The sequence below is a fragment of the Chelonia mydas genome, chromosome 1, assembly GCF_015237465.2.
Source record: "Chelonia mydas isolate rCheMyd1 chromosome 1, rCheMyd1.pri.v2, whole genome shotgun sequence".
NCBI lineage: Eukaryota > Metazoa > Chordata > Testudines > Cheloniidae > Chelonia > Chelonia mydas.
The window spans coordinates 271478209-271505994 of NC_057849.1; the positions used below are offsets into that span (position 1 = coordinate 271478209).

Below are 27786 nucleotides of genomic sequence, written 5' to 3' on the forward strand. Positions count from 1 at the left end.
GCAAACAGAGCTGTAAACAGGGGAGTTTGAGTGGGAGTTCTGTTGGAGGAGAAGGTATTTGTGTGTGCTTGGTTTTGTATTGGTAGTATTTGTATGTGTAGAGGCTTGTAGGGGCTTTGTGCTGGGAGAGAAGCTGAGCCCTGATTAGGGGGCGGGGCTTCACTGACTAGGGGTCCTAGTTAAGGTAGCAGCCAGTCAGGCAGCGGCACAGACAGCTGCAGCGGCACAGGAGCTAGCAAACAGAGCTGTAAACAGGGGAGTTTGAGTGGGAGTTCTGTTGGAGGAGAAGGTATTTGTGTGTGCTTGGTTTTGTATTGGTAGTATTTGTATGTGTAGAGGCTTGTAGGGGCTTTGTGCTGGGAGAGAAGCTGAGCCCTGATTAGGGGGCGGGGCTTCACTGACTAGGGGTCCTAGTTAAGGTAGCAGCCAGTCAGGCAGCGGCACAGACAGCTGCAGCGGCACAGGAGCTAGCAAACAGAGCTGTAAACAGGGGAGTTTGAGTGGGAGTTCTGTTGGAGGAGAAGGTATTTGTGTGTGCTTGGTTTTGTATTGGTAGTATTTGTATGTGTAGAGGCTTGTAGGGGCTTTGTGCTGGGAGAGAAGCTGAGCCCTGATTAGGGGGCGGGGCTTCACTGACTAGGGGTCCTAGTTAAGGTAGCAGCCAGTCAGGCAGCGGCACAGACAGCTGCAGCGGCACAGGAGCTAGCAAACAGAGCTGTAAACAGGGGAGTTTGAGTGGGAGTTCTGTTGGAGGAGAAGGTATTTGTGTGTGCTTGGTTTTGTATTGGTAGTATTTGTATGTGTAGAGGCTTGTAGGGGCTTTGTGCTGGGAGAGAAGCTGAGCCCTGATTAGGGGGCGGGGCTTCACTGACTAGGGGTCCTAGTTAAGGTAGCAGCCAGTCAGGCAGCGGCACAGACAGCTGCAGCGGCACAGGAGCTAGCAAACAGAGCTGTAAACAGGGGAGTTTGAGTGGGAGTTCTGTTGGAGGAGAAGGTATTTGTGTGTGCTTGGTTTTGTATTGGTAGTATTTGTATGTGTAGAGGCTTGTAGGGGCTTTGTGCTGGGAGAGAAGCTGAGCCCTGATTAGGGGGCGGGGCTTCACTGACTAGGGGTCCTAGTTAAGGTAGCAGCCAGTCAGGCAGCGGCACAGACAGCTGCAGCGGCACAGGAGCTAGCAAACAGAGCTGTAAACAGGGGAGTTTGAGTGGGAGTTCTGTTGGAGGAGAAGGTATTTGTGTGTGCTTGGTTTTGTATTGGTAGTATTTGTATGTGTAGAGGCTTGTAGGGGCTTTGTGCTGGGAGAGAAGCTGAGCCCTGATTAGGGGGCGGGGCTTCACTGACTAGGGGTCCTAGTTAAGGTAGCAGCCAGTCAGGCAGCGGCACAGACAGCTGCAGCGGCACAGGAGCTAGCAAACAGAGCTGTAAACAGGGGAGTTTGAGTGGGAGTTCTGTTGGAGGAGAAGGTATTTGTGTGTGCTTGGTTTTGTATTGGTAGTATTTGTATGTGTAGAGGCTTGTAGGGGCTTTGTGCTGGGAGAGAAGCTGAGCCCTGATTAGGGGGCGGGGCTTCACTGACTAGGGGTCCTAGTTAAGGTAGCAGCCAGTCAGGCAGCGGCACAGACAGCTGCAGCGGCACAGGAGCTAGCAAACAGAGCTGTAAACAGGGGAGTTTGAGTGGGAGTTCTGTTGGAGGAGAAGGTATTTGTGTGTGCTTGGTTTTGTATTGGTAGTATTTGTATGTGTAGAGGCTTGTAGGGGCTTTGTGCTGGGAGAGAAGCTGAGCCCTGATTAGGGGGCGGGGCTTCACTGACTAGGGGTCCTAGTTAAGGTAGCAGCCAGTCAGGCAGCGGCACAGACAGCTGCAGCGGCACAGGAGCTAGCAAACAGAGCTGTAAACAGGGGAGTTTGAGTGGGAGTTCTGTTGGAGGAGAAGGTATTTGTGTGTGCTTGGTTTTGTATTGGTAGTATTTGTATGTGTAGAGGCTTGTAGGGGCTTTGTGCTGGGAGAGAAGCTGAGCCCTGATTAGGGGGCGGGGCTTCACTGACTAGGGGTCCTAGTTAAGGTAGCAGCCAGTCAGGCAGCGGCACAGACAGCTGCAGCGGCACAGGAGCTAGCAAACAGAGCTGTAAACAGGGGAGTTTGAGTGGGAGTTCTGTTGGAGGAGAAGGTATTTGTGTGTGCTTGGTTTTGTATTGGTAGTATTTGTATGTGTAGAGGCTTGTAGGGGCTTTGTGCTGGGAGAGAAGCTGAGCCCTGATTAGGGGGCGGGGCTTCACTGACTAGGGGTCCTAGTTAAGGTAGCAGCCAGTCAGGCAGCGGCACAGACAGCTGCAGCGGCACAGGAGCTAGCAAACAGAGCTGTAAACAGGGGAGTTTGAGTGGGAGTTCTGTTGGAGGAGAAGGTATTTGTGTGTGCTTGGTTTTGTATTGGTAGTATTTGTATGTGTAGAGGCTTGTAGGGGCTTTGTGCTGGGAGAGAAGCTGAGCCCTGATTAGGGGGCGGGGCTTCACTGACTAGGGGTCCTAGTTAAGGTAGCAGCCAGTCAGGCAGCGGCACAGACAGCTGCAGCGGCACAGGAGCTAGCAAACAGAGCTGTAAACAGGGGAGTTTGAGTGGGAGTTCTGTTGGAGGAGAAGGTATTTGTGTGTGCTTGGTTTTGTATTGGTAGTATTTGTATGTGTAGAGGCTTGTAGGGGCTTTGTGCTGGGAGAGAAGCTGAGCCCTGATTAGGGGGCGGGGCTTCACTGACTAGGGGTCCTAGTTAAGGTAGCAGCCAGTCAGGCAGCGGCACAGACAGCTGCAGCGGCACAGGAGCTAGCAAACAGAGCTGTAAACAGGGGAGTTTGAGTGGGAGTTCTGTTGGAGGAGAAGGTATTTGTGTGTGCTTGGTTTTGTATTGGTAGTATTTGTATGTGTAGAGGCTTGTAGGGGCTTTGTGCTGGGAGAGAAGCTGAGCCCTGATTAGGGGGCGGGGCTTCACTGACTAGGGGTCCTAGTTAAGGTAGCAGCCAGTCAGGCAGCGGCACAGACAGCTGCAGCGGCACAGGAGCTAGCAAACAGAGCTGTAAACAGGGGAGTTTGAGTGGGAGTTCTGTTGGAGGAGAAGGTATTTGTGTGTGCTTGGTTTTGTATTGGTAGTATTTGTATGTGTAGAGGCTTGTAGGGGCTTTGTGCTGGGAGAGAAGCTGAGCCCTGATTAGGGGGCGGGGCTTCACTGACTAGGGGTCCTAGTTAAGGTAGCAGCCAGTCAGGCAGCGGCACAGACAGCTGCAGCGGCACAGGAGCTAGCAAACAGAGCTGTAAACAGGGGAGTTTGAGTGGGAGTTCTGTTGGAGGAGAAGGTATTTGTGTGTGCTTGGTTTTGTATTGGTAGTATTTGTATGTGTAGAGGCTTGTAGGGGCTTTGTGCTGGGAGAGAAGCTGAGCCCTGATTAGGGGGCGGGGCTTCACTGACTAGGGGTCCTAGTTAAGGTAGCAGCCAGTCAGGCAGCGGCACAGACAGCTGCAGCGGCACAGGAGCTAGCAAACAGAGCTGTAAACAGGGGAGTTTGAGTGGGAGTTCTGTTGGAGGAGAAGGTATTTGTGTGTGCTTGGTTTTGTATTGGTAGTATTTGTATGTGTAGAGGCTTGTAGGGGCTTTGTGCTGGGAGAGAAGCTGAGCCCTGATTAGGGGGCGGGGCTTCACTGACTAGGGGTCCTAGTTAAGGTAGCAGCCAGTCAGGCAGCGGCACAGACAGCTGCAGCGGCACAGGAGCTAGCAAACAGAGCTGTAAACAGGGGAGTTTGAGTGGGAGTTCTGTTGGAGGAGAAGGTATTTGTGTGTGCTTGGTTTTGTATTGGTAGTATTTGTATGTGTAGAGGCTTGTAGGGGCTTTGTGCTGGGAGAGAAGCTGAGCCCTGATTAGGGGGCGGGGCTTCACTGACTAGGGGTCCTAGTTAAGGTAGCAGCCAGTCAGGCAGCGGCACAGACAGCTGCAGCGGCACAGGAGCTAGCAAACAGAGCTGTAAACAGGGGAGTTTGAGTGGGAGTTCTGTTGGAGGAGAAGGTATTTGTGTGTGCTTGGTTTTGTATTGGTAGTATTTGTATGTGTAGAGGCTTGTAGGGGCTTTGTGCTGGGAGAGAAGCTGAGCCCTGATTAGGGGGCGGGGCTTCACTGACTAGGGGTCCTAGTTAAGGTAGCAGCCAGTCAGGCAGCGGCACAGACAGCTGCAGCGGCACAGGAGCTAGCAAACAGAGCTGTAAACAGGGGAGTTTGAGTGGGAGTTCTGTTGGAGGAGAAGGTATTTGTGTGTGCTTGGTTTTGTATTGGTAGTATTTGTATGTGTAGAGGCTTGTAGGGGCTTTGTGCTGGGAGAGAAGCTGAGCCCTGATTAGGGGGCGGGGCTTCACTGACTAGGGGTCCTAGTTAAGGTAGCAGCCAGTCAGGCAGCGGCACAGACAGCTGCAGCGGCACAGGAGCTAGCAAACAGAGCTGTAAACAGGGGAGTTTGAGTGGGAGTTCTGTTGGAGGAGAAGGTATTTGTGTGTGCTTGGTTTTGTATTGGTAGTATTTGTATGTGTAGAGGCTTGTAGGGGCTTTGTGCTGGGAGAGAAGCTGAGCCCTGATTAGGGGGCGGGGCTTCACTGACTAGGTTCCTAGTTAAGGTAGCAGCCAGTCAGGCAGCGGCACAGACAGCTGCAGCGGCACAGGAGCTAGCAAACAGAGCTGTAAACAGGGGAGTTTGAGTGGGAGTTCTGTTGGAGGAGAAGGTATTTGTGTGTGCTTGGTTTTGTATTGGTAGTATTTGTATGTGTAGAGGCTTGTAGGGGCTTTGTGCTGGGAGAGAAGCTGAGCCCTGATTAGGGGGCGGGGCTTCACTGACTAGGGGTCCTAGTTAAGGTAGCAGCCAGTCAGGCAGCGGCACAGACAGCTGCAGCGGCACAGGAGCTAGCAAACAGAGCTGTAAACAGGGGAGTTTGAGTGGGAGTTCTGTTGGAGGAGAAGGTATTTGTGTGTGCTTGGTTTTGTATTGGTAGTATTTGTATGTGTAGAGGCTTGTAGGGGCTTTGTGCTGGGAGAGAAGCTGAGCCCTGATTAGGGGGCGGGGCTTCACTGACTAGGGGTCCTAGTTAAGGTAGCAGCCAGTCAGGCAGCGGCACAGACAGCTGCAGCGGCACAGGAGCTAGCAAACAGAGCTGTAAACAGGGGAGTTTGAGTGGGAGTTCTGTTGGAGGAGAAGGTATTTGTGTGTGCTTGGTTTTGTATTGGTAGTATTTGTATGTGTAGAGGCTTGTAGGGGCTTTGTGCTGGGAGAGAAGCTGAGCCCTGATTAGGGGGCGGGGCTTCACTGACTAGGGGTCCTAGTTAAGGTAGCAGCCAGTCAGGCAGCGGCACAGACAGCTGCAGCGGCACAGGAGCTAGCAAACAGAGCTGTAAACAGGGGAGTTTGAGTGGGAGTTCTGTTGGAGGAGAAGGTATTTGTGTGTGCTTGGTTTTGTATTGGTAGTATTTGTATGTGTAGAGGCTTGTAGGGGCTTTGTGCTGGGAGAGAAGCTGAGCCCTGATTAGGGGGCGGGGCTTCACTGACTAGGGGTCCTAGTTAAGGTAGCAGCCAGTCAGGCAGCGGCACAGACAGCTGCAGCGGCACAGGAGCTAGCAAACAGAGCTGTAAACAGGGGAGTTTGAGTGGGAGTTCTGTTGGAGGAGAAGGTATTTGTGTGTGCTTGGTTTTGTATTGGTAGTATTTGTATGTGTAGAGGCTTGTAGGGGCTTTGTGCTGGGAGAGAAGCTGAGCCCTGATTAGGGGGCGGGGCTTCACTGACTAGGGGTCCTAGTTAAGGTAGCAGCCAGTCAGGCAGCGGCACAGACAGCTGCAGCGGCACAGGAGCTAGCAAACAGAGCTGTAAACAGGGGAGTTTGAGTGGGAGTTCTGTTGGAGGAGAAGGTATTTGTGTGTGCTTGGTTTTGTATTGGTAGTATTTGTATGTGTAGAGGCTTGTAGGGGCTTTGTGCTGGGAGAGAAGCTGAGCCCTGATTAGGGGGCGGGGCTTCACTGACTAGGGGTCCTAGTTAAGGTAGCAGCCAGTCAGGCAGCGGCACAGACAGCTGCAGCGGCACAGGAGCTAGCAAACAGAGCTGTAAACAGGGGAGTTTGAGTGGGAGTTCTGTTGGAGGAGAAGGTATTTGTGTGTGCTTGGTTTTGTATTGGTAGTATTTGTATGTGTAGAGGCTTGTAGGGGCTTTGTGCTGGGAGAGAAGCTGAGCCCTGATTAGGGGGCGGGGCTTCACTGACTAGGGGTCCTAGTTAAGGTAGCAGCCAGTCAGGCAGCGGCACAGACAGCTGCAGCGGCACAGGAGCTAGCAAACAGAGCTGTAAACAGGGGAGTTTGAGTGGGAGTTCTGTTGGAGGAGAAGGTATTTGTGTGTGCTTGGTTTTGTATTGGTAGTATTTGTATGTGTAGAGGCTTGTAGGGGCTTTGTGCTGGGAGAGAAGCTGAGCCCTGATTAGGGGGCGGGGCTTCACTGACTAGGGGTCCTAGTTAAGGTAGCAGCCAGTCAGGCAGCGGCACAGACAGCTGCAGCGGCACAGGAGCTAGCAAACAGAGCTGTAAACAGGGGAGTTTGAGTGGGAGTTCTGTTGGAGGAGAAGGTATTTGTGTGTGCTTGGTTTTGTATTGGTAGTATTTGTATGTGTAGAGGCTTGTAGGGGCTTTGTGCTGGGAGAGAAGCTGAGCCCTGATTAGGGGGCGGGGCTTCACTGACTAGGGGTCCTAGTTAAGGTAGCAGCCAGTCAGGCAGCGGCACAGACAGCTGCAGCGGCACAGGAGCTAGCAAACAGAGCTGTAAACAGGGGAGTTTGAGTGGGAGTTCTGTTGGAGGAGAAGGTATTTGTGTGTGCTTGGTTTTGTATTGGTAGTATTTGTATGTGTAGAGGCTTGTAGGGGCTTTGTGCTGGGAGAGAAGCTGAGCCCTGATTAGGGGGCGGGGCTTCACTGACTAGGGGTCCTAGTTAAGGTAGCAGCCAGTCAGGCAGCGGCACAGACAGCTGCAGCGGCACAGGAGCTAGCAAACAGAGCTGTAAACAGGGGAGTTTGAGTGGGAGTTCTGTTGGAGGAGAAGGTATTTGTGTGTGCTTGGTTTTGTATTGGTAGTATTTGTATGTGTAGAGGCTTGTAGGGGCTTTGTGCTGGGAGAGAAGCTGAGCCCTGATTAGGGGGCGGGGCTTCACTGACTAGGGGTCCTAGTTAAGGTAGCAGCCAGTCAGGCAGCGGCACAGACAGCTGCAGCGGCACAGGAGCTAGCAAACAGAGCTGTAAACAGGGGAGTTTGAGTGGGAGTTCTGTTGGAGGAGAAGGTATTTGTGTGTGCTTGGTTTTGTATTGGTAGTATTTGTATGTGTAGAGGCTTGTAGGGGCTTTGTGCTGGGAGAGAAGCTGAGCCCTGATTAGGGGGCGGGGCTTCACTGACTAGGGGTCCTAGTTAAGGTAGCAGCCAGTCAGGCAGCGGCACAGACAGCTGCAGCGGCACAGGAGCTAGCAAACAGAGCTGTAAACAGGGGAGTTTGAGTGGGAGTTCTGTTGGAGGAGAAGGTATTTGTGTGTGCTTGGTTTTGTATTGGTAGTATTTGTATGTGTAGAGGCTTGTAGGGGCTTTGTGCTGGGAGAGAAGCTGAGCCCTGATTAGGGGGCGGGGCTTCACTGACTAGGGGTCCTAGTTAAGGTAGCAGCCAGTCAGGCAGCGGCACAGACAGCTGCAGCGGCACAGGAGCTAGCAAACAGAGCTGTAAACAGGGGAGTTTGAGTGGGAGTTCTGTTGGAGGAGAAGGTATTTGTGTGTGCTTGGTTTTGTATTGGTAGTATTTGTATGTGTAGAGGCTTGTAGGGGCTTTGTGCTGGGAGAGAAGCTGAGCCCTGATTAGGGGGCGGGGCTTCACTGACTAGGGGTCCTAGTTAAGGTAGCAGCCAGTCAGGCAGCGGCACAGACAGCTGCAGCGGCACAGGAGCTAGCAAACAGAGCTGTAAACAGGGGAGTTTGAGTGGGAGTTCTGTTGGAGGAGAAGGTATTTGTGTGTGCTTGGTTTTGTATTGGTAGTATTTGTATGTGTAGAGGCTTGTAGGGGCTTTGTGCTGGGAGAGAAGCTGAGCCCTGATTAGGGGGCGGGGCTTCACTGACTAGGGGTCCTAGTTAAGGTAGCAGCCAGTCAGGCAGCGGCACAGACAGCTGCAGCGGCACAGGAGCTAGCAAACAGAGCTGTAAACAGGGGAGTTTGAGTGGGAGTTCTGTTGGAGGAGAAGGTATTTGTGTGTGCTTGGTTTTGTATTGGTAGTATTTGTATGTGTAGAGGCTTGTAGGGGCTTTGTGCTGGGAGAGAAGCTGAGCCCTGATTAGGGGGCGGGGCTTCACTGACTAGGGGTCCTAGTTAAGGTAGCAGCCAGTCAGGCAGCGGCACAGACAGCTGCAGCGGCACAGGAGCTAGCAAACAGAGCTGTAAACAGGGGAGTTTGAGTGGGAGTTCTGTTGGAGGAGAAGGTATTTGTGTGTGCTTGGTTTTGTATTGGTAGTATTTGTATGTGTAGAGGCTTGTAGGGGCTTTGTGCTGGGAGAGAAGCTGAGCCCTGATTAGGGGGCGGGGCTTCACTGACTAGGGGTCCTAGTTAAGGTAGCAGCCAGTCAGGCAGCGGCACAGACAGCTGCAGCGGCACAGGAGCTAGCAAACAGAGCTGTAAACAGGGGAGTTTGAGTGGGAGTTCTGTTGGAGGAGAAGGTATTTGTGTGTGCTTGGTTTTGTATTGGTAGTATTTGTATGTGTAGAGGCTTGTAGGGGCTTTGTGCTGGGAGAGAAGCTGAGCCCTGATTAGGGGGCGGGGCTTCACTGACTAGGGGTCCTAGTTAAGGTAGCAGCCAGTCAGGCAGCGGCACAGACAGCTGCAGCGGCACAGGAGCTAGCAAACAGAGCTGTAAACAGGGGAGTTTGAGTGGGAGTTCTGTTGGAGGAGAAGGTATTTGTGTGTGCTTGGTTTTGTATTGGTAGTATTTGTATGTGTAGAGGCTTGTAGGGGCTTTGTGCTGGGAGAGAAGCTGAGCCCTGATTAGGGGGCGGGGCTTCACTGACTAGGGGTCCTAGTTAAGGTAGCAGCCAGTCAGGCAGCGGCACAGACAGCTGCAGCGGCACAGGAGCTAGCAAACAGAGCTGTAAACAGGGGAGTTTGAGTGGGAGTTCTGTTGGAGGAGAAGGTATTTGTGTGTGCTTGGTTTTGTATTGGTAGTATTTGTATGTGTAGAGGCTTGTAGGGGCTTTGTGCTGGGAGAGAAGCTGAGCCCTGATTAGGGGGCGGGGCTTCACTGACTAGGGGTCCTAGTTAAGGTAGCAGCCAGTCAGGCAGCGGCACAGACAGCTGCAGCGGCACAGGAGCTAGCAAACAGAGCTGTAAACAGGGGAGTTTGAGTGGGAGTTCTGTTGGAGGAGAAGGTATTTGTGTGTGCTTGGTTTTGTATTGGTAGTATTTGTATGTGTAGAGGCTTGTAGGGGCTTTGTGCTGGGAGAGAAGCTGAGCCCTGATTAGGGGGCGGGGCTTCACTGACTAGGGGTCCTAGTTAAGGTAGCAGCCAGTCAGGCAGCGGCACAGACAGCTGCAGCGGCACAGGAGCTAGCAAACAGAGCTGTAAACAGGGGAGTTTGAGTGGGAGTTCTGTTGGAGGAGAAGGTATTTGTGTGTGCTTGGTTTTGTATTGGTAGTATTTGTATGTGTAGAGGCTTGTAGGGGCTTTGTGCTGGGAGAGAAGCTGAGCCCTGATTAGGGGGCGGGGCTTCACTGACTAGGGGTCCTAGTTAAGGTAGCAGCCAGTCAGGCAGCGGCACAGACAGCTGCAGCGGCACAGGAGCTAGCAAACAGAGCTGTAAACAGGGGAGTTTGAGTGGGAGTTTGAAAGGGGAGTTTGTCTTGTGGTGCTCGTGTGGGGTTTGGTTTTGCTGTGGGTGGTGGTGTTTTGGTGTGGTTTGTGTTTCCCAGATTAACAGGATTTAGGTGGAAAGGATATGACAGATACAGAGGTGGCAGTGGGAGTGACCCATGTAGCAGATGACACAATGAAGATGACTGGATGTGGAAGCTGTGGTATGTACATGATCCTGGAGGGGGCACCTGGTAAGAGTTTTGTCTGCATGAAGTGCCGTCTGATAGAGCTGATGGAGGAAAAGATCCGAGGTTTGGAGATGCAGGTGGAAAGTCTGGTAGAGTTTAGGAAGGGGTTTGAGCAGATTATGGAGCAAAGACATGAGGTATCTGAAGGGAAAAGCTCAGACTTGCAGATGGAAGCAGGACTAGGGAATTCTGAGGGGAGATTGGGTGAGGAAAGTGGTCAGTGGAAGCATGTGACTAAAAGAACTAGGCAGAGGAAAAGGCGGGCTAGTGAAGGAGAAATAGAGCTTAAGAATAGGTTTGCAGAGTTGGAAAATGAAGAAGGGGCTCAGCAGGTAGTCACTGAGGGTGACAGGGCAAGGAAGAAGAGAAGAGAGGTTAGTCCTATGGGAAAAGGGGAAGAGTTAATGGAGATTACACCAAATATGAGCCCCAATAGGATACAGGATGGGTTAAAAAGGATTACAAGGGAGAATGGGAATGGAAAGAACTTGCAGCCAGAGGGAACAGGGGATAGACTGGAGAATAGCACCGTCACTAGGAAAAGGCAGGTCTATGTGATTGGGGACTCTTTACTGAGAAGAATAGATAGGCCTGTAACCAGAGCTGATCCAGAAAATAGGAGGGTGTGCTGTCTTCCGGGTGCTAAGATACGGGATGTAGACCTGAGGTTGAAAAGGATTCTAAAGGGAGCGGGAAAGAATCCCCTAATTATCCTTCATGTGGGAACAAATGATACGGCTAGATTCTCGCTGGAAAGTATTAAGGGAGACTATGCTAGGCTGGGGAGGACGCTTAAGGAAATTGAGGCTCAGGTGATCTTTAGTGGGATTCTGCCTGTTCCTAGAGAAGGGCAACAAAGGTGTGACAAGATTATGACTATCAATAGATGGCTTAGGCAGTGGTGCTATAAGGAGGGCTTTGGGATGTATGGCCATTGGGAGGCATTCATGGATAGAGGACAGTTCTCTCGGGATGGACTTCATCTGAGTAGGGAAGGAAATAGACTTCTAGGATGGAGGCTGGCACAACTGATTAAGAGAGCTTTAAACTAGGAATTTGGGGGAGATGGTCGGGAGATGTCCAGGTAATCTCCACGCCAGAATTCAGCATAGAGTGGAAAGAAAATGAAGTAAGAGTGGATACAGCTGTAGGTAGGAGGAAGGGCAGTGTAGATACAAGTCTAATAGGTTATACTGGTAGTAAAATAACCGTGCCTAATAGGGTACAGAATGTGAGTGAGGCTAAACAGCAAAAATTAAGATGTTTGTACACTAATGCAAGGAGCCTAGGTAACAAAATGGAGGAACTAGAGTTACTGGTGCAGGAAGTGAAACCAGATATCATAGGTATAACAGAGACCTGGTGGAATAGTAGTCATGACTGGGCTACAGGTATTGAAGGGTATGTGCTGTTTAGGAAAGACCGAAATAAAGGTAAAGGTGGTGGAGTAGCACTGTATATCAATGATAAGATAGAATGTAAAGAAATAAGAAGCGATGAAATGGGTATGACTGAGTCTGTCTGGGCAAAAATTAAATTGGGGAAGAAAACTATTAGAGCCTCCCCTGGGATAGTGCTTGGGGTGTGCTATAGACCGCCGGGATCTAATTTGGATATGGATAGAGCCCTTTTTAATGTTTTTAATAAAGTAAATACTAATGGAAACTGTGTGATCATGGGAGACTTTAACTTCCCAGATATAGACTGGAGGACAAGTGCTAGTAATAATAATAGGGCTCAGATTTTCCTAGATGTGATAGCTGATGGATTCCTTCAGCAAGTAGTTGCTGAACCGACTAGAGGGGATGCCATTTTAGATTTGGTCTTGGTGAGTAATGAGGACCTCATAGAGGAAATGGTTGTAGGGGATAATCTTGGCTCAAGTGATCATGAGCTAATTCAGTTCAAACTGAATGGAAGGATTAACAAAAATAAATCTGCGACTAGGGTTTTTGATTTCAAAAGGGCTGACTTTCAAAAATTAAGGAAATTAGTTAGGGAAGTGGATTGGACTGAAGAATTTATGGGTTTAAAGGTAGAGCAGGCCTGGGATTATTTTAAATTAAAGCTGCAGAAGCTATCGGAAGCCTGCATCCCAAGAAAGGGGAAAAAATTCATAGGCAGGAGTTGTAGACCAAGCTGGATGAGCAAGCATCTTAGAGAGGTAATTAAGAAAAAGCAGAAAGCATATAGGGAGTGGAAGAAGGGAGGGATCAGTAAGGCAAGCTACCTTATTGAGGTCAGAATATGTAGGGATAAAGTGAGACAGGCTAAAAGTCAAGTAGAGTTGGACCTTGCAAAGGGAATTAAAACCAATAGTAAAAGGTTCTATAGTCATATAAATAGGAAGAAAACAAAGAAAGAGGAAGTGGGACCGCTAAAAACTGAGGATGGAGTGGAGGTCAAGGATAATCTAGGCATGGCCCAATATCTAAACAAATACTTTGCCTCAGTCTTTAATAAGACTAAAGAGGATCTTAGGGATAATGGTAGCATGATAAATGGGAATGAGGATATGGAGGTAGACATCACCATATCTGAGGTAGAAGCGAAACTCAAACAGCTTAATGGGACTAAATCGGGGGGCCCAGATAATCTTCATCCAAGAATATTAAAGGAATTGGCACAAGAAATTGCAAGCCCATTAGCAAGAATTTTTAATGAATCTGTAAACTCAGGGGTTGTACCGTATGATTGGAGAATTGCTAACATAGTTCCTATTTTTAAGAAAGGGAAAAAAAGTGATCCAAGTAATTATAGGCCTGTTAGTTTGACATCTGTAGTATGCAAGGTCTTGGAAAAAATTTTGAAGGAGAAGGTAGTTAAGGACATTGAAGTCAATGGTAAATGGGACAAAATACAACATGGTTTTACAAAAGGTAGATCGTGCCAAACCAACCTGATCTCCTTCTTTGAGAAAGTAACAGATTTTTTAGATAAAGGAAACGCAGTGGATCTAATTTACTTAGATTTTAGTAAGGCGTTTGATACGGTGCCACATGGGGAATTATTAGTTAAATTGGATAAGATGGGCATCAATAGGAAAATTGAAAGGTGGATAGGGAATTGGTTAAAGGGGAGACTACAACGGGTCCTACTGAAAGGTGAACTGTCAAGTTGGAGGGAGGTTACCAGTGGAGTTCCTCAGGGATCGGTTTTGGGACCAATCTTATTTAATCTTTTTATTACTGACCTGGGCACAAAAAGTGGGAGTGTGCTAATAAAGTTTGCAGATGATACAAAGCTGGGAGGTATTGCTAATTTAGAGAAGGATAGGGATACCATACAGGAGGATCTGGATGACCTTGTAAACTGGAGTAATAGGAATAGGATGAAATTTAATAGTGAGAAGTGTAAGGTCATGCATTTAGGGATTAATAACAAGAATTTTAGTTATAAGCTAGGGACGCATCAACTAGAAGTAACGGAGGAGGAAAAGGACCTTGGAGTATTGGTTGATCATAGGATGACTATGAGCTGCCAATGTGATATGGCTGTGAAAAAAGCTAATGTCGTCTTGGGATGCATCAGGAGAGGTATTTCCAGTAGGGATAAGGAGGTCTTAGTACCGTTATATAAGGCACTGGTGAGACCTCACCTGGAGTACTGTGTGCAGTTCTGGTCTCCCATGTTTAAGAAGGATGAATTCAAACTGGAACAGGTACAGAGAAGGGCTACTAGGATGATCCGAGGAATGGAAAACTTGTCTTATGAAAGGAGACTCAGGGAGCTTGGCTTGTTTAGCCTAACTAAAAGAAGGTTGAGGGGAGATATGATTGCTCTCTATAAATATATCAGAGGGATAAATACCAGAGAGGGAGAGGAATTATTTAAACTCAGTACCAATGTGGACACAAGAACAAATGGATATAAACTGGCCACTAGGAAATTTAGATTAGAAATTAGACGAAGGTTTCTAACCATCAGAGGAGTGAAGTTTTGGAATAGCCTTCCGAGGGAAGTAGTGGGGGCAAAAGATCTATCTTGCTTTAAGATTAAACTCGATAAGTTTATGGAGGAGATGGTATGATGGGATAACATGGCTTTGGTAATTAAATATTCATGGTAAATAGGCCCAATGGCCTGTGATGGGTTTTAGATGGGGTAAGATCCAAGTTACCCGGGAAAGAATTTTCTGTAGTATCTGGCTGATGAATCTTGCCCATATGCTCAGGGTTTAGCTGATCGCCATATTTGGGGTCGGGAAGGAATTTTCCTCCTGGGCAGATTGGAAGGCCCTGGAGGTTTTTCGCCTTCCTCTGTAGCATGGGGCACGGATCACTTGCTGGAGGATTCTCTGCTCCTTGAGGTCTTTAAACTACAATTTGAGGACTTCAATAGCACAGATATAGGTGTGAGGTTTTTTTGTGGGAGTGGTGGGTGAAATTCTGTGGCCTGCGTTGTGCAGGAGGTCAGACTAGATGATCATAATGGTCCCTTCTGACCTAAATATCTATGAATCTATGAATCTATGAATGCTAAGAGCTTTTAAAAAATCTCACCCATATCGTGTGGTGCTAATGAAATTGTGCTTGGCCTAGGACGGTGATGTTCTTTACTGTTAAGTTTTGTGCTTGCATCAATTTTTTGCTTTTACTTATGCAGTAGGTGCATATGTAATTTCCTCATTAACATGTTTAGCCTGATGTACTCCAGAAATTGTGCTCAGGGGGTGTATTTGCTCCACGTTCTTAGGCGCTTAGAGGCTTTTAGGACAGGATAAAGGGCACTTTCTCTTTAGAGGAGAAATCCATTCTGACGTTTTAGTGTGGTACATTACTTAGAAGGAGTGTGAGGTTTATCTTGTTTTCTCCTTCAGAAATTAGGTTTCTGTTAGGAAAGATATTCTTCCTTAGCCACTCTCTGAGCAATTCCCATTAGGAAAGACTATTCTTCCTCTCCAGCCACCATGCAGCTCTGTTCTGTCCAAGTGCAACTTCTTAGAAGGAATTCCGAATAGTTTGTGTCTCACCTTCATGTTGGCAGGTGATGCTCCTGTGGCATATTGAGGAAGAAAATGGATGTATAGTAGCTCCAGCAGTGAGGATATAGTCAGCCTCTCTGCTATCCATGAGGACTCTGGGGGTCTTCCTCCTACCCCAGCCATGATGGTGTTGGGTCAAGCAGCTATGCACTGCTGACAGATGACTGACTCACTGGCTGCTGTGTGTGAAATGGCTGTTCTATTGAGTCAATGACAGTCGCGGGTGTTGGTAGTTTCTCTGCTGTAGGCAGTTTTAAGTGCAATCTCTAGTACAAAATATTTGTGTTCCAAAGTATTTTTACAGTTAGGAGCCCTCCTTCAATAAGTCTATGGAAGGCAGACTTTCCAGGATATGCCAAAAACCACACTCCTCTTTTGCCAGATGCAAATTTTGGCAGGCACCTGTCTCTTACCCTCCAGTTGTGCCACCATGTGAAAACATTTCAAGTGCACATGAATTACAGGGGTAACAGTCCAATTTAGAGAATTTGATCTTGAAAAATATTCAAGAAGATTTTAAACAGAATGTCTGAAAATCCAGGCTGTAATGCTTTGATAGTTAGATACCTGGTGTTACCTAAATTCACATTCCAGCAAATGCAATATACTAGACAGCATAAAAATGTCCTGATAACATTACTGAAGTCAGACAATGATTAGCATATTATACTGATTACATGTAAGATGATGGAGGAAATCAATAAACTTATATGATTGTCCAGTGTTTGTATTTCTGTTTGCAACACAAATGTGATAGTGAAGAGCTAAATTATAATGGTACAGATCCGTGGTATAGTTATTCAGGAGACATGTTGCAATATTTATTTCAAAATGTATTATTGATAACAACACATCCTTTTACTTCTTAAATCTTTGATTTCTACATTTTCAGTCAAATGCACTGGTGTTTTTATGTCCACCTTTACAGCTTGATTGTAAAATTAAAGAGCTTCTGGGGTAGATGGTTGTTTTCTTTGTTTGTTAATTTGTTTTTATATTCATTAATTCTTGTGTTTACCTTCTGTTTGTGCCTCTGTTTGCCAGATAACATCTTCAATATGGAAGTCTGTAGTCAAGACTGCAGAAATGAACTAAATGTTTCACTTTCTCTGCATAGCGTGGGGTAGACATAGGTGTTTTACATTGTTGAGTTCCAAATAATTTTATCTCCAAAAATATATAGACTAGAGTAGAGCTGCTCAGGAATTTTCTGTCAGAATGACTTTCCTTTGGAAAATGCTGGTTTTTGAAAAACTTAAATAATCTGCGAATATTTCAATTTTGAAAAAAAAAATTCCACTCGGAAAATTAAAAAGACTGCTCCCTAGTTACCTACCTCAAAAGCTCTTGTCAGTTCGTCTTTTTCCCTGCAGGCAGAAAGTGAAATTGACAAGATCCTTCTGGGCAAGAAACTGAAAAATTCGGTTTTGGGAAAACCAGAATGTATTTTTTTGGGAATCCTTTCCTGTGAAAAATTCAATGTTTCTGACTTTTCATCCTGATTGTGGATTAAATTGTTTTCATGGGGCATGCTGAATTAATTAAAATGGAATATACGGGCCAAAGGTGTTAACATAAACTCATCATTGTCCAACATTAAACAGTGTTAAACGAGGTTAAGGATTTGGTATACAGAAACTTAGCCTGCTTAGTACCATGGCAAACATATCATTAAAAGTCTTTTAAACCTTTTATTAAAGATACATAAAAAAAGGAGAAACAGTTAAAACATTTGAAATGTAAAGTATTAAGTAAGACTTTCATTTAAACATTTTTTGTTCCCTCTCTCTTTAGTTGGAGAGCGTTTTAGAAGGAAAATCCATGTTGTTTGACAATCTTAGATGGTATCAAAGATGTCAATAACTGTTCTTTTGGGGGGAAAGAGAAGGTGTTTGTTGAGATGGGCTAGAGCTGTTGCGGCTGCTGTTAAAGTCTGATCCCATTTCATCTCAGGTGGTGGTTGGAATTCCGTGCATGCTGGTAGAGGTGACAATATCATCTGGATCCCTCTCTTTGGCCAAGTGTGGTCAGGGCATCCTTCAGGATGAGAATGAAGAAGATGGTGGCAGTGGAAGCCATGATGCTGAAGTTCTCTTCAGTAGCCTCCATCTGTTCTTTCTGTTTCCCCTCCACAAGGTCTTTCTTTAAGGGCCCAAAAAGGGAGTGATGAGGGAATTATGGGACACACCACTTTTGGTTCATTAATTTCCGGTTGTACATCTTCAGTTTTTACCAAGCATGATTTTAACATAGTCCTTGAACCATATGAGTAGGCTCTTTTGTTCAGATTTATTTAGTTTTTGTCTCCTTTTCCTACCTTTCCCCAACACCATTTATTATTATAGGTTATTGTGACATCTTATGAATTTTCACATATTTTTTATAGTTGAGCTCACAACTAAAGTAAGTCTGTGATCCTAGCTGCGACGCAACTGGCATACAATTTGTGTATGGTGGAACGGAGAGGGATGGGTCTCCAGTTGCTGGTGTTGTCTCGCTCGCCTTTCTCGTAGACAAGCACCCTTATAGACTTCTTCCAGGAGCTGGTAGTATAGCAGAACTTTTTGCATTTCTTTGAAAATGGCAGTTAATACCAGGCAACCAGGATGTCATTTTTTCAGGAAGTTATAGTGAATGCCATCTTTTCCTGGGGCTGTGTTTTTGGTCTTTGTAAGTCTGGTCATTACTTCCCATGTTGTAATGTCTTGTTCCAGGTCCCCTGCATAGTCAACCTAGGTAAAGGATGAAGGCACCCTGGACGCTGCGTGTCGTTCTGAGCTACATAGTCAAACACACCGTTGAAATACAAGAACAGCCTTTTGGACTGGTGTTCACAATAAGATGAGGGCCTGTTGAGGATCTCTCTCATAGCCTTAGGGCGGTTTGACTTGTAGAGCTGCTAGATTCTGGAGGCTGCTGCTGGATCGTAGCAGTGACGTCCTTCTCCTTGCTTCCCTCATGTTGTTCTTGTTATGGCTCAACACAGGAGTTCTGTGAGCAGTCGGCGTATTCTCCTGAGTTCCCTTCCTCCCAGATAACGATTTATGCAGACAGCTCTTTAGTGAGTCTGTCCATAAGGAGGTCAAAGTCATCAAAGGAGGCTGTCCTCACCAACTCCTCTATCCAAGCAGCTTGCCATGGTGTGGCTGCCCTCATCGAAGACTGCTGCTCCTCTGGCTGCTCAATCTCTGCAGGCTCAGACTGGAAAATTGCTGTGGGATTAGCCTGTTGCCTCTTTTCCTGCTGGTGTGGAGAACTCCATTCAGCCAGGTCTTGGAAGGGAACTCCATTCACATTTCTGCAGAACTTTATAGGTACAAGGGATGCCTTCCAGTGCTTAGAGACTTGTAAGAGGAATCTGCATCCTCTCCACTCCCATGAAGTGGCAATAAAATGTGGATAGAATACTGAATGTAAAATGCATTTTATGAAATACAAATAATAACACATTCTGGTATCTCTATTTGAAAGATATTTGTCAGAGGACTTGGACCACAACTAACTTCCATGGCCTCTTCCCTTTTACTTATTACAATTTTTCCTTGTAATGCCTGAAATAATGTTGTTACATTAGTATTTGTGACCCACGGACCTTTTGATGCCAACTGGCACAGGGCATAAGGGGTGCACAAGGGTTACAGAAATCTCCTCGGTCTGGTATTTACATTCTAGTTCATCAAAAGAGTGTCATGTGACCTCTTTCTAGTACAAGCATATGCTCATTGCTCATCAATATCATTGCAAAACACATGTATGGATGTTGTATAAGGAAATTATATATATATATTATATATAATTATATATATTTTCAATGTGTGTGTGTGTGTGTATATATATATATATATATATATATATACACACACACATTGAAAATTGTGTTCTTAACGTCTGTGTCTAGGGATTGGTCACCAGGAAAGGTGGGGAAAAAAGGGTTTTCTGTCATGCAGGAAATGTTTATCTATTTGTCTGTTTATATGTAAAATGAGCATTCACCATGGCCCTCCGCTCACCAGTCTGAACCAAATGCTAATGAAGGATTGTGCAAACTTCAAAGAGATAAAAATAACAGGAAGAGGTAAACAGTGGGGAGGGATCCCTATCTTGAGGTGCACATCAACGGTTTGTTTTTGGTATATATGGGGGGCAAGAGGGCACCTAGCATCCTTCAGCTAGGAAATAAACGGACAGTGAGTTTTCTTCATGAAAAAGGTTTATCCAGCAGGCTTGGTTGAAAATGCTTGAGAGAACTTTGGGTGAGATGAGCTTCTTTAAACGGGAGGATAACTTGTTGGTTAAGTTTAGTCTCTGTAAAGCACATTATGACTTTATTTTATATGTAAACTTTAGTTTCTGACATTTTTACTCACTATCACTTAAATCTCTGTTCTTGGATGATAAACTTATTCTTGTTTTCACTAGAAAGGTATCTTAGTGCTGTGTGTTTAGCAGAGCTATGTTCTAGGGTATAACTAATATGCTGTGGTGTGCTGTTCCTTTGGGAACAGCAGTCCTGGTAATTCTGTGACTGTTCAGTGGATAAAGGGCTGGACACTTTGAGGAATGGTCAGAGGACATGGTGGGTTGGTGTGTGACTATTTCTGACCTGCACAGAGAAAATGAGGTCTGCAGAGACCTGGAAGGCAGTGCTTGTGTTACCAGACAGTGCAGAGTTTAGGGAGCTGATCCACAGCAGGCACAGACAAGACTTCCTCATATTAATGGTGGGGTGCTGGTGAGGTGCCTAACAACCCAGATACCCCAGGAAGTGTCAGAACATTCAAAAAGAAAAGAAGAAAAAAGCAAAGTAACAAAAATCTTGAGTCCTCATGCAAACCCTTGGGACATCAAAATAAGTAAGAGGCGATTTAAGAGGGTAGAACACAATTACTGTGGATTTTAATAAATGTATCACCAAGCACTTGCTATTGAAGCCAAAATGTATATTGTTCTGGCTGGATTGCTAATAGCTGTTAAATTGATAGTCATGTAACCTGCCCAAGTGTGTGTTCTGTGTCTTTGTCCCCCTCTAATGAGACACACTTGGGCAGTGTGTTTAGTCACTTAAAAGAAGAAAAGTTCCCTTCTTATGACCAACCCCCCACCCCACAAAAATAGTCTACAAATATTTGATCATGATCTCTATTTAAGTGTGAACATATCAAAATTGTCTTCCACTGGTAGCCCTGTGTGACTTACTGGGTGAAATTCTAGCCCCACTTAAGCAAATGAAAGTTTTGCCATTCAGTAGAGATAGGATTTTGTTCACTGTTCTTATGTAGAATCATTTCTGAGACTGATGAATTTAATTTCCTTACTTCTTGATGTTTGTTTGTTTGTTTGTTTTTTACTTAGCTTTGTTATATATCTTGTTGCCATTTCTGCAGTGTAGTGTCATAGTGACAGATTCTTATTTCTCCAACAAGGATCTTGAACACTAATTTTATTGTGGTCACTAGTACTTTGTGGCTCAACATAATTATCTTTTTGAACTGGGGTACTGCTTAACACTAAATCAAAAAACCCTTCTCCTACTCTGTTTGCAAATTGCTTATGTGAATTCTATACATTTACTTATAAAATAGCTATATTTTTCCATGTCCTCTCTTCTTTCCCCTTACTACTTTCCTCAGTTACTTTCTGCAAGTAGTAGTAATAAAATTATTGGGGATAATAACTATTAGGGATGCTTAATCTTTAAAACTATCCTGAATTCTTAGAACTGCACCTTTTCCCCCCTTCCCACTGAAAGAATACGTGATTATAGAGTATGATTTATAATAGAATATAGCTATTTACATTTGTTAAGTGAATATTTATGAACTGGCTTTTCAAACTCAGAAAATGTTTACTACAGTACCTTTGGTTCAGAATGAATAGCTGTGCCATAGGACAGCACATTTCTGAACCAGGTGGTTGGCAATCATGTATAGTGGTCTCCAAATGGATGCAGGTTCAATGACAAAAGATGTATTTCTGCAGTAATGTAAACATTATTGTGAGCAATCCCTGTTCTTATTTGACTTTGGTTTTCAGTTCTGAATACCAGTTAATAGGTAACTAATATGCCATTCTAATATGATTATTCAGTACCAAATGCTGGAACTTCCCAGGACAAGAGGAAGAGGGCTGATACTACTGAATTCAGAGATGGTAGCAGTAGAAGAAGTGTTCTTTCTACTGGGAACAGTATCTAAAACTGTGTGAAAAGATGTTACTAGTACCTTGAACAGACTAACTCAGAATTAGGCTCTCAAACAGTAATTAAAGTTCAAGAACCCTATTGTTATCATCATTTAAAAGGTGTGGGGGTGGTGGTGGGGGTGGTGGAGGGGTTTACAGGACTGATCTACCTACTGGATAGTTCTCTCCCCATGGTCTTCTGGGACTCCTAAGTAGGCATGTCTCTACTATATTTTGGAAGATGTCAACTAAAGCCACTGCCACCTCATTAAACCATTATAGTTTTTGAGACAGGACAAGGACCTAACATTTCCCTCTCACACCCAACTAGAAGAGAGGTGTATATAGAGCAGCAGGTGGAGTAGAACTTCATTAAACACATTTAATTAAAAATAAACACAATTGTATTTTCCTAGCAACTGTACAGTAAGCTTTTGGGGGATGCTACTGCCTCTTATATGTAGTCTATCAGTAGTTTGCAGTCCTGATAGAGATCAGTGGGAGTAGGAGGGGGTCAAGCTTCTTCCTGATTTTTCTCTCTTCTCTATATAAATTTACAAGGCATTATTTGTTTACATTCTGCATTTGGGGGCCAATCTGAATTCAGGTTATATATTACAGTCTTGTTCCCCACTTAGAAATCTGCAAGCCCCCTACAGTTGTATTTTGTTTGAGATCTCTCTTATATTTTGCCCAACTTCTGGAATTTCATTCTTCTGTGGATGTAATTTAGTACTTTTGTTGTTTGAAAGGTATATTAGTCCCTTTTTATTTTATTTCATTTACAACTCTGGAGACTTTTCTCTCCACTGGATATACAGATATACTGGAAGAGGCTCCTGAAAGATTTAGTGAGTTACACTTCTGATTTAGTTTACCTCTTCTCTGAATGCTTCTCTGTTATCCCTGTCCAATAGTTCTGAGGCTCATAACATTATTTCTGAATACATCTGGTTGGGAATTTTCCATCAAAATGTTTTTTTTTTCAGTGGAAAAAACAGTTTCTGCAAAATTGAAAATTTGGGAAATTTCAGTTTTACCAAAATATTTTGATTTTTTTTTCCCAGTGGGAAAATAAAATGTGGTATTTCATTTCAGGTGGAGTCAACCTGAATTAACACATTTCTGTTTGTAGAACTAAATCAAAATGTTTGGTTTTGGCCAGTATATTAATCTGTGTCTGCCTGAGCTGCTGTAGGACCTCATGGCAGTTGCAGTTCAGGACCCTCATGTCCTCATTCTCTTGTATGGATAGGGCTCCCAGTTGGACTATATTTCCAATAATGCACCCTCATGGTTTGACCAGAAGGAAGATCCATGAGAGATGTAGATCCATCCACTGAATCTGGCCCATGGTGGAGAATAGGGGCATGAGGCACTGTGGCAGCTCTGATAGAACCAGTTCAATATAGAACTGAGCCACAACAAAATGTTTTGACATTTCAGAAAAATTTCAAGTCAGAACTCTGAGAAATTTTGATATTTTGGCTTTTAATTATAAATTGGGACAAAAACAAATGTCAAAATATGGAATTTCCCATGGGATAAAAATACTGTTTGTTTGTTTTTTTCCTACTAGCTCTAATTCTAAAGTGTAAATCTTCTCAAAATAAGAACATTTTGACAAAATAGCCATTTTCCACTGGAAAAAAAAAATTAAAAGAAAACTTTCAACCAACCATACCCATAATCACCCACATCTTAAATTGTACAAATTGAACACTGTGCTGTACTATCAATATACTAAATATAATATTGAGGAAAAATGTATTTTGTTTTAGCATTTCTCTCACACCAGTAGGCCAGTAGTGTCACCACCCAGCCCACATCTTGTAGAGTCAAAAATTAACCCAGTCTGAGCTCTGGCATACAAATGAATTCTTCTCTTAGTATCTATCTTTTGCTGAACCTAGCTTACTTTTTCAGAGGGATAATCAGAGTAGCATTTGAGCCAAAATTGTCCAATGAGTCTTCAGAAGTTAATCAGCAGCTCCTTATTCCAGACTCTCATTTACTCCTGGGAAACACAAATGGTGTTTTGTCAGCAAAGGAAGAACATTTATATCTCCATATTAAAAAATGTGTGTGTGAGAGAGGGAGAGAGAGAGAAAACAGAGCTTATAATGGTGACTCATTGCAACCTCAACAATAGCAGTCACACTCAGCCTATTACAATATATATTTTATATTTTATGCCAAAAGAGACATAAAATATTTCATATTATGCTTTTGCATTAAAAATGCAAATGTCCTGCTTTCCTTTAATAGTTACATTACTACATTACTTGTAGAACTGAGTGAGAACTGATTTCCTGAGAAATTCTGCAATATCAGTGTGAAATGAAAACAAAAAATAATGGAATTTCCCACAAAGTGAAATTCAGAAAAATACTTGTTTTTTTGTTGCTGTTTGAAACATTTTGTTACATTTTTACCTTTGACATTATTATAAAATTTTTAAAATGTGAAAAAAAAGTTGTTTTGAAATGGCAAATTGAAACATATTGCAAAAGTTTAAACAGAATATTTCAAACCTATCAAACACTCAAGTCTGGGTTTTTTTTTTCAATTTCTTCTAAATTGACATGTTTCCATGAAATGTTTTTCAACAAACTGTCATTTTTCGGGTGGAGAAATCAGAATTGTTCTGACCAGCTCTAATTAATGCTCATTCGACTGTTATCGTGCATAAAGTTAGGATAGAGCCCTAAAATGCTTCACCATAGAACTGGGGAGGAGAGAGGGAGGTAACATGTGCAAGTATGATGTGTTCTTCCTTCTTTGACGTGGGCCTGAAGACTCTGATTACTTTTCTCTACCATTTTACTGCTTCTCCTATTCTATGGCATAATAATCCACATGCATACAAATCCCATTTTTTAATTATGGAGTGGCGGTAATCACTCCATAGTTACAGATTGTAAGTTCTGATTTTCAGTTCTGCAATTTCGTCCCAAAAGCATATGCTTTCCATTTTAACTTCTTGAAAGATTTTGCTTAGAAATTATTACCTTATAATGTAATAAGCAAGCAATTTTCTGATAGAGCCAAAGAAGACAGTTTACTTGGCTAGGTTTTGCCAACACATACGGTCAGGGTTCCCTCCCCACTCTGAACTTTAGGGTACAGATGTGGGGACCCACCTGAAAGACCCCCTAAGCTTATTTCTACCAATTTAGGTTAAAACTTCCCCAAGGCAAAAATTCTCCCTTGTACCTTGGATTAGAAAAACGCTGCCACCACCAAGTGATTTAACAAAGAATCAGGGAAAGGAACACTTGGAGTCCTATTCCCTCCAAATATCTCCCCAAGCCCTACACCCCCCTTTCCTGGGGAGGCTTGAGAATAAACAAGATGAGCACAGACCAGCGTTGGTGTTTTTAGGACACTAAAAAATACCAATCAGATTCTTAAAAAAAACAGAACTTTATTAGAAAGAAAAAAGGTAAAAGAAGCACCTCTGTGAAATTAGAATGGGAGATAATCTCACAGGGCAATTAGACTCAAAACAGAGAGAATTTCCATCTAGGAAAAACCTTAAAGTTACAAAAAGAAAAACCAGGAATACACCTTCCTATCACCACAGAGAAAATCACAAGCCAAAACAAAAGATAATCTAATGCATTTCCTTGCTAAATACTTACTAAGGAGTTGGAGTGCTTGCTTTCTTGTTCTGCCTCCGGCAAAAGCCACACAGAACAGACAAAGCCTTCCCCCACTCCACCCCACCTCACCCCAATTTGAAAGTATCTTATCCCCTGATTAGTCCTTTTGGTCAGGTGCCAGCCAGGTTACTTTAGCTTCTTAACCCTTTACAGGTAAGAGGTTTTTGTACCTCTGGCCAGGAGGGATTTTATAGTACTCTATACAGACATGTGGTTACCCTTCCCTTTATTCTTATGACACATACTGATCACCATCTTTCTATTATGTATGGATCAGCCAAATGGCTCTATTTTCCTCTGCAATGTCATAGAGCTTAATATAGTGGCACATAAGGGGACCTTACAGTACTGCACTTACTCTGCAGTTACTGGGGTTTGTTGAAAGCCTCATATGGTTTTTCATTTTTTCTCTCCAGACTTTGGCTAGCACAGCAGCTGCATCTTGGGTTTCAGCCTGCAACCTCAACATGACATTCCAGGCCTGCCAAAGACTGTTGGGATCTGCAAGATAAAAAGGTACTTGAGATAATTCAGTTTCTAGTATTAAAGTAGAGAAGAACTTGTAGAAGGGGGGTGGGGAGGGGTGGAGAGGTTTGGCAACAAAACCTGTTTTATGCCTTTATCAAATACTCTGTGTGTGTGTGTGTGTATACACAGAATCAGAAGAATCTATTTTAAGTTCATTTTAACCCACCCACCTTTTAAAATACAGCTAAGTTTAATATTTATGTATGTGTACCTACACAGAGCATTATAGCTCCAATCCAGGAGTTTGAAAAGGTTACTTTCCTCTGAGGTATGTGCAGAGATAGAGGGCTCCTGCATGGAGAGAGCCCGGAAACAACCAAATTCAAGAAGAAGATTTTGCTGAGGTTTATACTTGTGTTGGTTTTAAGTTAGAAAAAAGGCAAACTCCAGGAAGTGGGGACAGGGTAAGTTTGAAACATCCTGTGTGTGAATTAAGTCACACAATCCCTGAGGTCTGACAGAAAGTAAGGGGGAAGATTGGGTAGTCTGTATAGCTCCTTGTTCCCACTTTGGCTTTGGATTGGTGAACAAAGTGAGTGCACTTGAAGAAGGAGTCTTTTGATGATGGGATTTTCTTGCATTTGCATCAGATGCAAAGAGCATGGGCTCTTGCTCATTTTGAGGTCTCTCAAAGAGTTTGGTGGGGTTGTATGAGCTTAACAGGCACGGGGCTGGTAAAGTCATCCTGTCAGAATTTGGCGATTCATGTGAGGTTTTACAGCTTAGGTAAGATCAGCCAGCAAGAAAACTAGCTCCACCCAGAAATGAATTCAATATATATTTTAACTCTTTGAGGACGTAATTCTTTCAGTCCTTACAGATTTGCCAATCAGATATGGTCTCAAAGGAAAAAATGAATAATTATAAATTGATTGTATATTTCTAATGAGTTACAGAAGGTTGTCATTCAGGACAATAACTAATTTATATGAAATATATTGCAGTCACATTAGGTTTATGGATGCTATTTCTCTATATGGTATGATTGTGGAGGGAGCATGTATGTGAGTACATATATAATCCTAATGTTTAAAAATCTAGTGCTGGATAGACCCCATTTCTTTGATTGTGTTGAGAATATTGAAGTAACTGATAAAGTAGGATTTTTTTAAATGTTCTCTAAACTCTACGTTGTCATCTGTTGTTAAAAGATTTTATCACATTGTTTGAGACATATATTTTTTTTGAAATGCTATATCAACATTACGCACATACTCCACCTGCGAATTATTCTATTCTAGATTGATTTGGGTGTGCCATTAATATGAAGCCTTGCTTGAATGACTTTTTTTTTCCCCACTGACATACTCAGATATTAGCGAGGTACCTTTTTACTTTACTGCCAACTTCTCTTCTCAGTATTATTTTATTTCTGACTAAATCTCTCCTGCCAGTTCATTTCAAAATTGACGTAGAAAAATCCAATTACATTTCATGGTTCTGGTAAAATCAGTTGATGAAAGCTTTACTCTTCTCAGAGGAAGAAATAGCTGTATCGTTTAGACAACATAGTTGTAAATTGGCACCCATGTATCCGTGTTTCACTAAACCACTCACCAGTGTCCTCATGACTATACTGGTACTACTGACATAATCAGGTTAACATATAAGAAGGGACTGTTGGCTTTTATGAAACTGTGTGAAGCTGTAGAATAAATACATAGCTTGACGTATAGTGGATTTATTCTGACCATCTACAATGTAGTTAACTAATATCCTGCTAGTACTGGTTGGAAAACTGTTAACTAAAAAAAAACATTTTAACGGTTTCTCTGAATGTGGTACCCAACAATGTGGTGACGTAGTAGAGTAGAACAATGGTAGTGATCTTATGTATGAACGAGGACAAAAATGAAAGAAGCCAATGGAATTCTAACAGTCTCAGTCACACTCACACCTTATTTTCAATCCTTGCAAAGACCTTCTTGGGGTATAGGTATCTAGCAGTATTTGACTTTTTGTTTGTCAAAACACAGAGAACTCTATGCAAAATGAGGTTCAAACTTGGCTTGGGTTGCAAGGTTAATGAGACCGATAGTATATCTGTCTGCATCACATAATCGCAGCAAAATTACTAATGAACAGAGTCTCTTGTGTGGAGAGACTGGAATAGCAGAGGTATTGGCAGTCTGAGCTGCTGCTGCTGCTGCTGTTGATTTATTATAGTGCTGTGGATGTTCACAACATTCTAGACTTAGTACAAGTATACAAATCAAGAAATGGGACACAAGGTCCCTTCTTCAAACAACTTAAAATTGACAACCTGTGTGGGAAATTGTTCAACCTCTACCTGCACCATCAGT

The 27786-nt window shown here is 44.0% G+C and overlaps 1 long non-coding RNA gene across 2 annotated transcripts in view; it reads left to right on the top strand.

Moving 5' to 3' along the window:
• The window catches only part of LOC122465827, a 318656-nt gene that overhangs the window by 149975 nt on the left and 140895 nt on the right, over window positions 1-27786 (top strand). For both annotated transcript variants that reach the window (XR_006290915.1, XR_006290913.1), the window contains exon 2: window positions 25372-25471. This is a non-coding gene — a long non-coding RNA (uncharacterized LOC122465827). The remainder of the gene's footprint in view (window positions 1-25371; window positions 25472-27786) is intronic.